The sequence below is a fragment of the Hipposideros armiger genome, unplaced genomic scaffold, assembly GCF_001890085.2.
Source record: "Hipposideros armiger isolate ML-2016 unplaced genomic scaffold, ASM189008v1 scaffold_1118, whole genome shotgun sequence".
Classification (NCBI taxonomy): domain Eukaryota; kingdom Metazoa; phylum Chordata; class Mammalia; order Chiroptera; family Hipposideridae; genus Hipposideros; species Hipposideros armiger.
Window position 1 is genome coordinate 374,958 of NW_017732468.1, and position 12,502 is coordinate 387,459.

The 12,502-nt window shown below is 44.4% G+C and overlaps 1 protein-coding gene across 1 annotated transcript in view; it reads right to left on the reverse strand.

The window, feature by feature from the left end:
• Positions 1–10,780, reverse strand: part of LOC109376395 (metabotropic glutamate receptor 7) — a 222,467-nt gene extending 211,687 nt beyond the window's left edge. The window contains exon 1 of the mRNA XM_019632314.1: positions 10,760–10,780. The gene's annotated coding sequence lies outside the window, so the exon portion shown is untranslated. The remainder of the gene's footprint in view (positions 1–10,759) is intronic.
• Between the last annotated feature and the right edge of the window lie 1,722 nt (positions 10,781–12,502).

Consider the following 12,502-nt stretch of genomic DNA (forward strand, 5'->3'; position numbering starts at 1 on the left):
ATTTATGTCCTCACCTGTAGCTATAAGTTGTTTCCTTTTTCACCGCTGTATACAATTCTACTGGGTAAATATGCTGCACACTTTTAATAACCCCTATCTTCTTCCAATGGGCCCTGCTTGCTGAATAAACTAAATCAGGTCTGAGAACAGCTCTACATGATGACATAGGAAGATCCCAAACCCACCTCCTCACATGGACACATTGAGTCTACGGCTAAAATAAAAAGAAATTTCCTTTTTATAAAACAGGAAAACTGGCTGAGTGACAACTGCACATGGGGCAAATTGGAAGAGTATCACATTGAAGCTGGGAGGAGGCACCGAGACATGACCTCACCGTAACCATCCCCCACTGTCCCCCACACCTCACCTCAGAATGGCGACACAACACCCAGAGGGAACTCAAAACCCAGAGATGATGCATGAGGAATACAGACAAATAGTCGCAAAACTGCATATACCATCATCACTAACTAATTCTAAAACATTTTCATCACCCCAAAGACAGCCCCATACTCATTAACAGTAACTCCTGTTTTCCTTTCCCGCCATCCCTGGTGATCATTTTCTGTCTCTGTGGATTTGCCTCTTCTGGGTATTGAATGGAATCATTCAATATGTGTTTGTGTGTTTATGTGTATGTCTAACTTCTTTCACTTAGCATGTTTTCCAGTTTCATTACTATGGCTGCATGCATTTGTATTTCATTCCTTTTTTATTATCAAATAATATTCCATTGAATGGATGTACCACCATTTATTTATCTACTCAACAGCTTATGACAATTGGGTTGTTTCTACTTTTTGGCTATTATGAACAATCCTGCTATAAAAATTCACGTACACATTTTTTTTGTGGACGTATGTTTTCAATTCCCTGTGGAGTTGCTGGGTTATCTGGTAACCCCATTTTTAACCTTTTTAAAAAATTGCAAAACTGTTCTCCAAAGTGGCTGCTCCCGCTTACATTCCCACCATTATGTAGATGGGTCCCGATTTCTGCACATCTTTGCCAATACCTGCTCTTATCTGTCTTTTTGATTACAGATGGTTCATTTTTAAAAATAGGGATGCAATAAGAAAATCCATTTTGCAAAGTTATTAAGAGGAGCAAATGTGATAATAGATATGAGAATTCTTTCTCAAGCAATTTTCTAAATTGCTAGTTGCCCTTATTACACGGGAAAGCAAGGCAAGGAAAGAACATACACAGTACTTCTTTAGTGTGCCTCAGAGACACACAAGGTATTTGAAAGACTAAATAAGACAAGCCATCTTTGAAATTCATTTCAGTGCCAATGTCATTTACAATGCTAATGAACTCTTAAAGCTGAAAGAACCCAGCAATTGAAACATTTAACCTCTCCTGCGTTCCAGTGGCAACCTGCCTTTACCAGGTTGGCAGTGACTGATGAGAGACTGGCTTTAAAGAAAGCAAAGAGACTTGGAGCAAGACATGTATAAGAACTTCCCGATTCTAAAGCAAAAAGCAACATTTTCTTTGTCACGGAATTATGCACATGGTCTGTTCTAGGGATTTTTTTTTCTTTTTTCAGAAACTTACTTAAAGCCCTGCCAGAGGTGGGGGGAATAAATGTTGGGAAGAGGGTTTGGTGGGGAGTGGTGTATTCTCCCCAACTACTGTGCCCCCCAGGCCTCTGCAGACCTGAGCACGATGAATCACCTCAACAGACAGGTTCGATGGCCTCTGAGTATTTAGAATCCCAGATCTCATTTATAAGAATCAACCATCTGAAAGTTAATTTTATAGGGCCATGAAGAGGAACCAAATTTTGCATCATGTGGCAAAGGGACAGTTAATTTGGGGGTGGAGCCTCCTGTGAGTTCCTTTCTGAAACACAAAGACACAGTGCAGCAAAAATTCGTTCTTTTCATTTGCTAGCTGCAGTCAAACATGAAGTCACGTCCTATTGGCCAGTCCCTGTTCTGATAACCTGCTTAGTAGCCTTGGTTTATCTGGGATTTATTCACTTGATTTTGTTAGAAAAAGAACAAAAATAAACACAAAAGAAAAGCAATGTCCATGATAAGTAATACTCCTGATACAGCTGATATTCTTTCTGAATCCTCAAAAACCTATGAAGCTGAGTTTAATTGTATATTTTTAGTTGTATTTTATTTTTATTGGGTACTTTTTTTTGGTGTGGGGGAGTTGCTGTGATGCTATGTATTGCCACATATCAGCCCTGAGCCTGACTGAGCGTAGCTGGCACTCATAACGCATACTGATTTGAATATAATTTTATCAATGTCAAATACTGCCAACATGTTTATATGGGTTTACCAACTGACAGAGATGATTAAATTAAACCTGGCTATTTCTCAGCCCTGTGGAAAGAGAGAGCATTTGCTGATACAGTCCCTCCAGCCCAGCCTGGCTGCTCCTAGCCCAGAGGCAGTCTAGCCAAAATACATAGGCCCCGGGAAAAGTTCGCCTATCAAAATGCACTAACAGCATAGGTAGAAACTCTTGTTTCAGTCATGGAACCAGCAGAAACAAGCAGATGATAAGCTTAAATCCAGTTCAACTTTGGGCACTGCTACAGGGCACATTTCTTCCAAATGTTATTTTCATCTTGCCAAGACTATTCTGGAAACAAACTCAGCTGAAGCTCTATTTTCTGCCATGTTGATTCAAAATGCACACCATGCCGGCCTAGATCAGTAATTCTTATACTTTGGGGGGCCTCTAAGAATCTGTCAAAAGAAATAGACTTTCTCTCCTCAAGATGAACGACTGCATGCTTAGTGAAGCATTTACACAAAAACTGTCAGTCCCTGCACCACCTTCCCCACCAGCCTGTGTTCCAGAGGGAGTAAGTTTACACATTCCATCTCAGTGGAATAACCCTTCTAGCACAGAGCCTCCGCTATCAGCCTCCAGCACATTTTGTGGAACTGACCTAAAGTCTGAGCCACGTGACAATTGCCCTTGGAAACGCAGCATGGAAAACAAGTGTCTATGGAGTTTTGCATTGAGACTGGATTCGAAACTGAACCAACCCATTTGCCTTTTAATTTGCTTACTTACTTTATATTTTGGCGAGTTACTCCCTTTTCCTCCCCAGCAATCCTGAATCTGCTATGATGGACCTTACTGTTTGCCTCAAGCCACAGAATGAGACACTCAGGTCTGATCATGGCTTTGTCTTAGAGCCAAAGCTTCACCACCCGTCTGTGTAAGTGTCCCTTTAGGGTTAGCCTCAGCTGAGAGTCACCAGCCCGTTTTAGTCAGAAAGGCAGATGCTTTCAAAATCAATTCATCAAGAAACATACAGAGGGAAGAAGAGGAGAGGAAAAACAGGAAAGTGGGCAGACAGAGGAGAGAAACCTGAAGCTCCGAGGCGCGAACTGTCATGCTCAAGCTCTGACAGCTGGCACAGCTGTGTCCCGCCCGTACCCCTCCCCCAGAAGTCACCTGCAGCTCTGATGCACAGTTGCAGCGTGTGCTATAAACTTCCTTTCTCAGCCACCTGTTCCCCTTTTCCTGGCCCCAGGCCCTTGCCTGGCCCATGCAACAGACTGTTCTGAAGTATTGGGAAGTCCATACCACACTCGAGTGATCTATTGCCGCATAACAAATTACCCTACACTTAGCAATTGAAAACAACAAATATTTATAATCTCACAATTTCTGAGGGTCAGGAATCTGGAAGGAGCGTAGCAGGATGGCCTCAAATACTTTCACGAGACAGCATCAAGGTGTTGGCCAGCGCTACAATGACCTGGAGTTGTGACTGGGACCAGAGGAGCCACTTCCAAGATCACTGAGTCACAGGGCTGTAAGCAGGAAGCCAACAGGAGCCACATGAGCCTCCGCACTTGCCTTCCCGAGTGACATCTGGCTTTCCCCAAGTGAGTGATACAAGAGAGAAATCGAGGCAGAAGCCACACCACCTTTAATAATCTAGCCTCGGAAGCGACTTCTCATTACACTGCCAAATTCTACTGGTCCCACAGACCAACCCTGACGCACTGCGCGGAGGGAAGATGCAAGGGCACGGATGCCAGGAGGCGGGGGTGGTTGGGGTTCTCTCATTGGCGAGCTACCCCATGTCCCAGCATCATCCTTCATCCAGTGGAAGATGGGCATCATTTGGCTCAATACCTCGGTGTTTGTTCCCTGATGAGACAATTCTGAGTTGTGTCCTACAAAGTCCTTCAGACGGTCCCTGGTGGAATGAAGCCCCAGTTTCCACCAATGGTAAGTATTACTGGATTCCCTCTGTTCCCTAATACCCCACCTAATACCCAGATGCTTCCTGGGATCATCTTCCAAAAAGCCACTTGCTATCAAATCTTTGATTCTGAAGCACAAACTAAGACAGTGATACAGAAGCAGATGTGGGGAAGTGAGCCCAGGAAACCTGATTCCTCAGCTCATGCTCGTAGCCACCATACCCTTTTGGTACTAGCTTCTGTGCTGCAAAAGATTATAAACACGCAGCTACCATTCCCGTACACTTTCTCCAAAGAAGCCTCAGGGGCGAAACACCAGTTCCTCCCCTTAAGTACCCTGAAAAGCAGGACTGCTGCTAACTAACCCACATGGTGCCTGGTGCAGATTTTTAAAATGTATCGCCCGCCCCGTACACATGCGGACCCCTGGACTTGTGGCTTCTCCGGTGATACATGGGCTGGATTTAAACCCCGCCTCGATCCCCTGTAGTTTGGGCAACCTTATACAGTATTTTTAATTGAGAAAAAATTCTCAGTGAATGTCTCCGGCCCTGTTGTATGCTTAAAGAAATATTTATTGTTAGTCTCCCTGGACATGGAGAGTGGAGAGTTCAAATCTTCGATGCCTGACAGAGAATCTTACTCTTCAGTCAAGGGGATAAGAGTATGTAGAGGTTAAGTGATTTGCCCAAGGTCACACAGGAATGAAATAGCATTTCTGTCATTTGAACTGTCCCAGGTAATCACAGGTGAGTCCCAAAAGTTCAGGTGAGTCCCCAAAGAGGTAGGTGCTTCTTGTTTCTATGGCCCTGAGCTCCCCTGGGCCCCCCATGATTTCTAAGCCATTCCTATACCGAATAGTACTCATCTCAGCCAGCTCCTAGAGCTATTTTGTGACACTCTCAGATTCATTACTAAAGCAATACTCTCTGTCACCTTCCCAGGGCTATTTACCCTTTTACCTACCTTTCTTCAAATAGAATCCTGGTGTTTTTTTAGATATTCATCCTCCTCCATTTGCCTCGGCCCTGTCCAAGGGGTCTTCTAATTCAGTATTATTGTCCTATTTCCTGAGCCTTTAATAGTTTGGGGGATGGGTATTATGCAATTCTGGCTAAAGACATCCTGGGGTATGTGGGAAACATCTGGGAAGTTTCTGACTCTTCTGAAAGAGACACATAGAGATGGTATATCCCTCAGCTCATGGTCATTTCTGAAGGAAACACCTAGTATTCCCACAACTACCCTGTAACAATGATGGAACTTGGCTTGAAGACAAGTGACAAAACAAAGGTGGAAGAGTGGAAAGAGGGAAAGAGCCTGCATCTGCATCCTCATGATGTTGCAATGCTGAGTGAACCAGCCCTAAAAACACTCTGCTCATGGTCCCCATGATATATGAGGAAATGAATTTCATACAACCAAGTCAATCTGAGTCTTGGATTTCTGTTGCTTCAAGCCAAAGGTGGTTTAATGAATTCACCAGCTGAACCATGTCTGGATTTCCATATACCGTATTTTGTTTCTACTTGTTATAGTGTCACCAACTAGAGCATAAATTCTTATAAGGACAAGGGCTATGTCTTCAAATTTAGATTCCCTAAAGGATTGAGTACAGAGCCTGATTCATTGTAGCTTCTTAATGTAGGACAGATAGGACTATTGAAATTTAACTTCAAAGGAGCTTTTGAAGGTGAAGTAAAGCATGGGGATTCATTTACCAGCTGTGTGTGGCCTGCAATGTCATTTCTGAGCCTCAGCCTCCTCATCTGTGACATGTGAGGTGGTAAAGACCAGTGGATAAACACTCAGGGTATGGAATTAGCCAGACCTGGGCTCAAATCCTGGCTCTACAGTATTCTAACAGGGCAAGTTTCTTCATTTCTCTGAGCCTTAGTTTCCTCATCTGTAGAATCAGACAGGATCATAGATCTCAGAGCACGGGAGTAAGGCTTAAATGAGATAATATATTTAAAGTATTTAGCAATTTATGTGCCACCTATTTAATACTCAGTTAACCAATCACTCGGGATTATTGTGTGGATGTGGTAAACATGTACTCAGAACTCCTGACACATAGTAGGAATGCAGTGAATCACTATGAAAGAAACTGCAGGTACCTTGGCTGGGAGCCCGCAATGGCCCAGCTCTTATTAGCCTTCGGAATTGGGGCAAGTTGGCAGTTGAGCGTAGGCCATGAAAGTATCTCTTACCCATGGGAATTAAATATTGATTTCATTTTCACTTCATTAAGTCTCCTATTGATTTCAACCAAGCAGAGTGGAAGATGGCAGTCAATCACTACACAGACACTCCATAACTATCAGGAAAGTTTGCTCTTCCTTTAGAGTCGAGCTTCCTCCAGACTGGGAGGGCCCTTGTGTGAGGCTGCAGGACTTACTCCTCAGAGCCAGGGGCATAGAGATGCATCAGCCATTATCACTGACCTCAAGGACCTAATGTCCTGCGGTCTCCTGGTTTTAAAAGTAGCCTATTTATTTCCTAGGTAAACACTTCTGAGAATGTCCATATTTTTTCCTGTGAAGTCCAGAGTTTTATATCCTAAGGGCAGAGCTGGGCAGAAGTACCAGGATTGAGAGTCGGGTTAGACACTGAAGATGGACAGTGGGAGCAATGGGTTAAGCGGGCGGGTCAACCCTGAGCAACAATAGGCAGGGGCCTGCAGAGGTTCAGGGCTGTCCACTGATAGTGGGCTAGCAACCAAAGGATGGGAACCCAGGGAAAACCTACCAAAAAGTCAGGAAGCAAGAAAATTGAGCAATATATATATACATTAGGTCTCTGCAAGGTCAATGACCCTGATCCAACAATTCCATACTTGAGAGTCTGTCCTAAGGACACAGTCTTTAGATTACTGGGTTGGATTGTGCCATATCATTCCTGCAGGGAGCTGTCAATCACACCCCTCTTCTACCCCATAGGCCATGGCGCTTGCCACGCCAACACAGTAATGGGTTCCCTGAGAGTAGCTAATGGACATGAGACTCACATAAGGGCAGAGATCCCCCTCCGTGTCCCACTCTCCCCTACCTCCCACTCAAATCTGAAGCTACATAGGGAAAGGCTTTTTCCTCCCTTTCCATGAGGTTCTAAGGATGTTAGCTGGCAGCTGCTTGAGACCACGTCTCCGGCCTCAGAAAAGCTGGTCCAGCGAATAAGAAGAGAAGAGATGAAAATGGAGACTCAAGATGATGGAGTCCCAGAGCCCAGTCATTTTGAAGACAGCCCACATTTATTGGTCCCAGTTTCATTATGTGAGTCAGTATATCTGCCTCTTTTTGCTTAAAGTAGTTTTTTTTAGTTAGGTTTCTCTTATTGGCAGTAATAACACATTCAATGCAGTAAATGCAGTAAAAATAATACATTAAATGCAGCAAAATGACATGAAACACATAAAAACATTTTTGGCCCAAAGACGTGCTTTGCTGCAGAGATTAACTAGGGGTGGGGTTTGGGCATATGTTAAGTTAAACCATAATGCAGCCATTAAAATTCTTTGTTTTTCTTATTAAAACCATTAATGAGCACTTATCATATGGCAGGCACTATGTGACAGGCTCCATCCACATATTCTCATTTAAACCTCACAACCACCCAGGGGTAGTGATTGCTTTAGTTTTATTTTACAGAAAAGGATGTGAGAATAGAGGATAGAGAACAAACCATAGCTATACAGGTGCTAGTGGCAGCACATATGCCAACCTAGGTTTCTCTGATTCCTGGAGTCTCTGCTGTAAACCTCTGATATGCTGTTTGTCACAAACACGTAATAACAGATAATTATATAAGGTTAGCAAAACAGAATGATGGAACATGAAACCACACATGCAGAATGATAATAACCATACAGGATGTATACAGCCAGCAGATTGGGTAAAAGACACCAACATGCATATTAAGATGGAATCAGGGGGTATTTTAAAAGCTTCTTTCTTTTCTTTTTTTAAAATTTTCCAGAATAAGCATGATTATAATACAATGGGGGAAAGTGTATTGGGAAAACTTTTTGACTTAATTTTCAGCTACAAGTTTCCAAGGTACAGCCTCTTTATAAGTTCCTGCTCTCTGGGTCAGAAGGGGTCTTTGAGTCTACTCCACTCCAGCTCGTCATGGGGAGCGTGAGTTAAAGCAGTACCCAACAGCATTTGAAATTTTCTTTACGCACTTTGCTGCTACTGTCTTGCCCCTCTTAATGTGCCTCTTAAACTTGAATCTGTACTGTTGTAGCACATTATCTTTTGGAGAGACCCTTGGAGAGCTGGATGAGGAGGGCAGTCAGATAAGATTAAATGGAAGAGAGAGGGTTTCTTATAGGACCTACTCCCACTGCTCATTACTCCTCATCTATTGCCCTGCCATGAATATGCTGGGTGACCTCGGTCTCGGATCCATTTTCTTACCTCCCTGTCATTGCAATCCAGCACCACGTCCAGCAGATCCACCATCCCCCCCGAGCCCCACCCCAATGCAAGTGCAAATTTATAAGCACACATTCTGCTAATTCATTGACTGCTTTGGCTGTTCATGCAATGGTCATGCAGGGCCCTAGTGAATGTCTAGTTTCCACCTCATTTCTCTGCCCCCTCCCGGCCTTGCACTGCTGTTCTAATAACTTAGATCCTCACTCCCCAGGTCCAATTCATGTTACTGATTCCCCTTCCAGTGCCTCACAAACCCAAAAGTTGGATGGATATGTGAAGGGACCAATAGCTAGTTGACTGGTTAGGTAGAGCCTTCCATTCGGAGGTACCTCTTATGAACCAGAAGCTATCTTAAACCCTCAATGAATATTCACCAAACACTACCCTGTGTCAGGAAGTAGGCTAAACACTGGACATCTATTCATCCGTTGCAGTAATTATTTTGTGGCTGCTAAGAGCTAGTCATTGGCTAAACACTAGAATTCCCAGGATAAAAGGGCTCTCAAACTTGTATACATAAGCATTTTCCAAGACTCTTCTTAAAAATTCAAGTTTCTCAGGCCTCATTCTCAAAGATTCTGATTCAGTTCTCTTTGACTGGGACCAATAAACTGCATTTTGAATAATACCACCAGGGGATTGTGACACACATGGCTCATGGACTACCTTTGAGAACTAGTGAACAGTGATTCAGGGAATCATCTGAATTCACTTAGGGCACAAACTAAATTCACCTCAGCCCAGCAGTAGTCTTAGCAACCTCTGTGGGAGCAAGATAAAAGAGGAAATGCTTTTCCGGAGACACCTGGATTTTATTGTCTTGAAAAAGCAGCATCACCAAAACATAGAACCCTACACTGAGATACCACTCATAGTTACCCTTGAATTTTCTTCAAGTCAGGATATTTTTCTTCTCCCCATCACTGCATTCCCCTAACTCTTCATCCCCTGATACCTCCCCAACCACCCACCTGCTAATGTGACAGCAACTGTGGCAGTCATAAAGGCAAAATTAGATGACATGCCTTTCTAATTCAGTTCCTTTTGCAGATCCTGAAGTATTCCTCCCCTTTCCCAATGTCTTTTTCTTATGATACCATTGCGAGGAAAGCAGTCCCCTTGTAGTTTTCCCAGATTTGCTTATTTCCTTCCAATTTCAATGGTGAAAATTATAAAGTGGCACATTTACTATTTAAGTGCTATTAGCTCCTAGTCTTTCAGGCACAAACTGTAATGCAGCAGGGATGCACCGTCTACCAGCTCGGAGACGCTGTGCTCGCCACACTGTTCTTGTAAAGCCCAGTCCAGCAAAAGGGAGTGCACATTACCAGCAAAACACTTCAGCAGTCTCTTAAGCTCCATCTGTTATAGGCCACAGGGAAACTTGCGATGGTGAGGTTTCAAGGTTTAATTAGGGAGAAAGAAGAAAGGGTTGGGCAATGTCACAATGGAAAAAACTCCTGTATGTTGTCGACTCCTTCCCCTTCGCTGACCTACCTCTGTGTTCAAAGGCAATACAGGAAACAATCAGTAACAAATACCTTAAAGAATGGAAATGTACTTTTCACAGTTACAAAGTTTGAGCAGTTCAAAATCAAAGTGCCAGCCAATTAGCTTCCAAACTTGCAGAAACCTGCATCTTTCTGCATGCGCTTCCATGGCAGAGAAAGAGCTGTGGTATCTGTCCCTCCTCTTCTAAGGGCGCTAATCACATTTGGGGCCCAATCCTCATCGCCTCATCTGACCCGAGCGAGGGCCCTGTCTTCAAACACCATCGCATTGGGGGTTAGGACTTCAGCATATTCATTTTACGGGACACAGTTCAGTCCATAGCAATGGGCTTCAGAGGCTCTTCTGCCATCTACCAGCTTGTGACTTTGATGTGTTACTTAAACTCTGAATTTTCTGGTTGCCGTGTGTGTGTGTGTGTGTGTGTGTGTGTGTGTGAGTGCGCGTGTGCGCATGCACGCATGTGTTGGGTTGGGGGGACAGTGGGGTGGTGGATGGGTGGCAGTAAACTGATCTTTGGGGGGGCAGGGAGGAAGGCAGGTTTACAGAACTAAACGCCAGTAGCTGTGGGTTTCTAGATGGAGACAGAGCAGCAGGTAAGATGCACACCTGGGGACACAAGGTCAGGGATACTTCAAGATCCTGGGAAACCTGGAAAAGTGGAGAAAGAAGCACAGGGATTTGCAACTGCTGCTCTTCACCTGTTTCTGTGTTTTCAAACTCCAGTCTTTCCCCCCACCCCCAGTTGATTGCATTTGTACTTAAGAAAGAGATGATACAGCATGGTGTAAGAGTCAAATTTTAACTTTCAAAAGCCAAGGTCCAGTCATATTAGGACGGGTTTGATCAGAAAGAAGCGGTCCACCCTACCCTCCTCCACTTTTCAGCAGGCGAGAGGAAGGTTCCAGATGCTATGGTCTAAGCCAAACCGAAATAGGTCTGTGGACCTCCACAGTAGACTGCGGAGGGAAGGCAGTTGTAACAATACATGAGTTGCTTCCCTGAGTCTAGTCCAAGGGAGAGTGAGATTCTGGGGTCCACACTCCAGCACAGAGAAGGAATGAGAGAACACAAATACCTGTGTGGCATATGGAGGCAGGTGGGGCTCAGGGGCTTCGCCCTGCTCCATTGCTCCATCGAGAATCAGGGAGACTTCAACGATTTTGCATGAAGGAAAGTAGTGAATGACCTTGACCCATTCAGTTTCCAATTAGCTCAGGAGGGAAACTCAGGGTTGTTGTTTTTTTATCCACAAGGGGCATAGCAGTATCTGGGAGAGGCCAGGCCTGAGCCTATGCTGTGGAGAGGCTCATGGGACATGAACCCACAGACAGGAAGACGATCCTAAGTGGAGAGATGTGGATGAAGAACTGAGGCCACCCCCAGCCAGCCAGCCACCAATGCTATGAGGTCAGTGTCTATGTGGCCACTGGGGACCTAGGAAAAGAGGGGTAGCAGGGAGACCCTGGCTTGCTTGATGTCAGGTTCTACGACTTAGTGGCACAGGGGACTCAGACTATAAGTATATAAGTTTATTCATTCAAAATCAATCCCCTGCACAGCTGAGCTGGTGGCCCGATAATTCTACCCAGGACGACAGGTGGACAAACATCCTATTATCAATTTGAGTCCCCACCCCCTACTCTGCTCATTAGGAACAATGAAACCTGGGTCACCATCTGCATGCGACTCAGAATTTGGAGGGTATAGGTATCAAAGGGAAATAGAGAGAATCTGGGATAGGTTAGGAAGGAAAATCCCCAAGTTTGAAATCCATTGCAGGGTGTGCAGCAGATATGTGAACACTAGAGTTGCCATCACAGCCAGGTGTGACAGGAGCATTTCTGAGGTCCCACTCAGGAAAGTAGGCCACTTGGATGATTGCCCCCTGCCCAGGGAATGGAATCTCTTTTAAATGGGAATCTGAATGCTGCAATTACAGCTTAATTGTCTGTGGAGCAGCATTATGGGCCTCCAACAAGGGCAGGATGTGAATCGGCCCCATGAAACGTGTCCTCCACACCCTGGTCCCCTTTGAGAAACAAAAGGGAAATAGTCTATAGACCGAGAGCTTGTCTCAAGGTCAGTCTCCGTTGATCGTGGGCTTTCGATGCTTTTTATCCTAATGAACAAATATTAAGGGTCCCATGGTGGTGTTTTAGCACAACCAGAGGGTCATTGGAATTTGGAGCTAAAGGAGGCAGAATTTAAGGGACCTAAGTGATGGAAGGAAGATCAGAAGTTAGAAGGATTAATAAAGGTAACATTGGACTCATGTGCCTAAACCAGACATGTGCCTGTCTGACCCGAACAGAAAACTGGTTCTTAAACTTGTTAGTTCAACAGAAACGT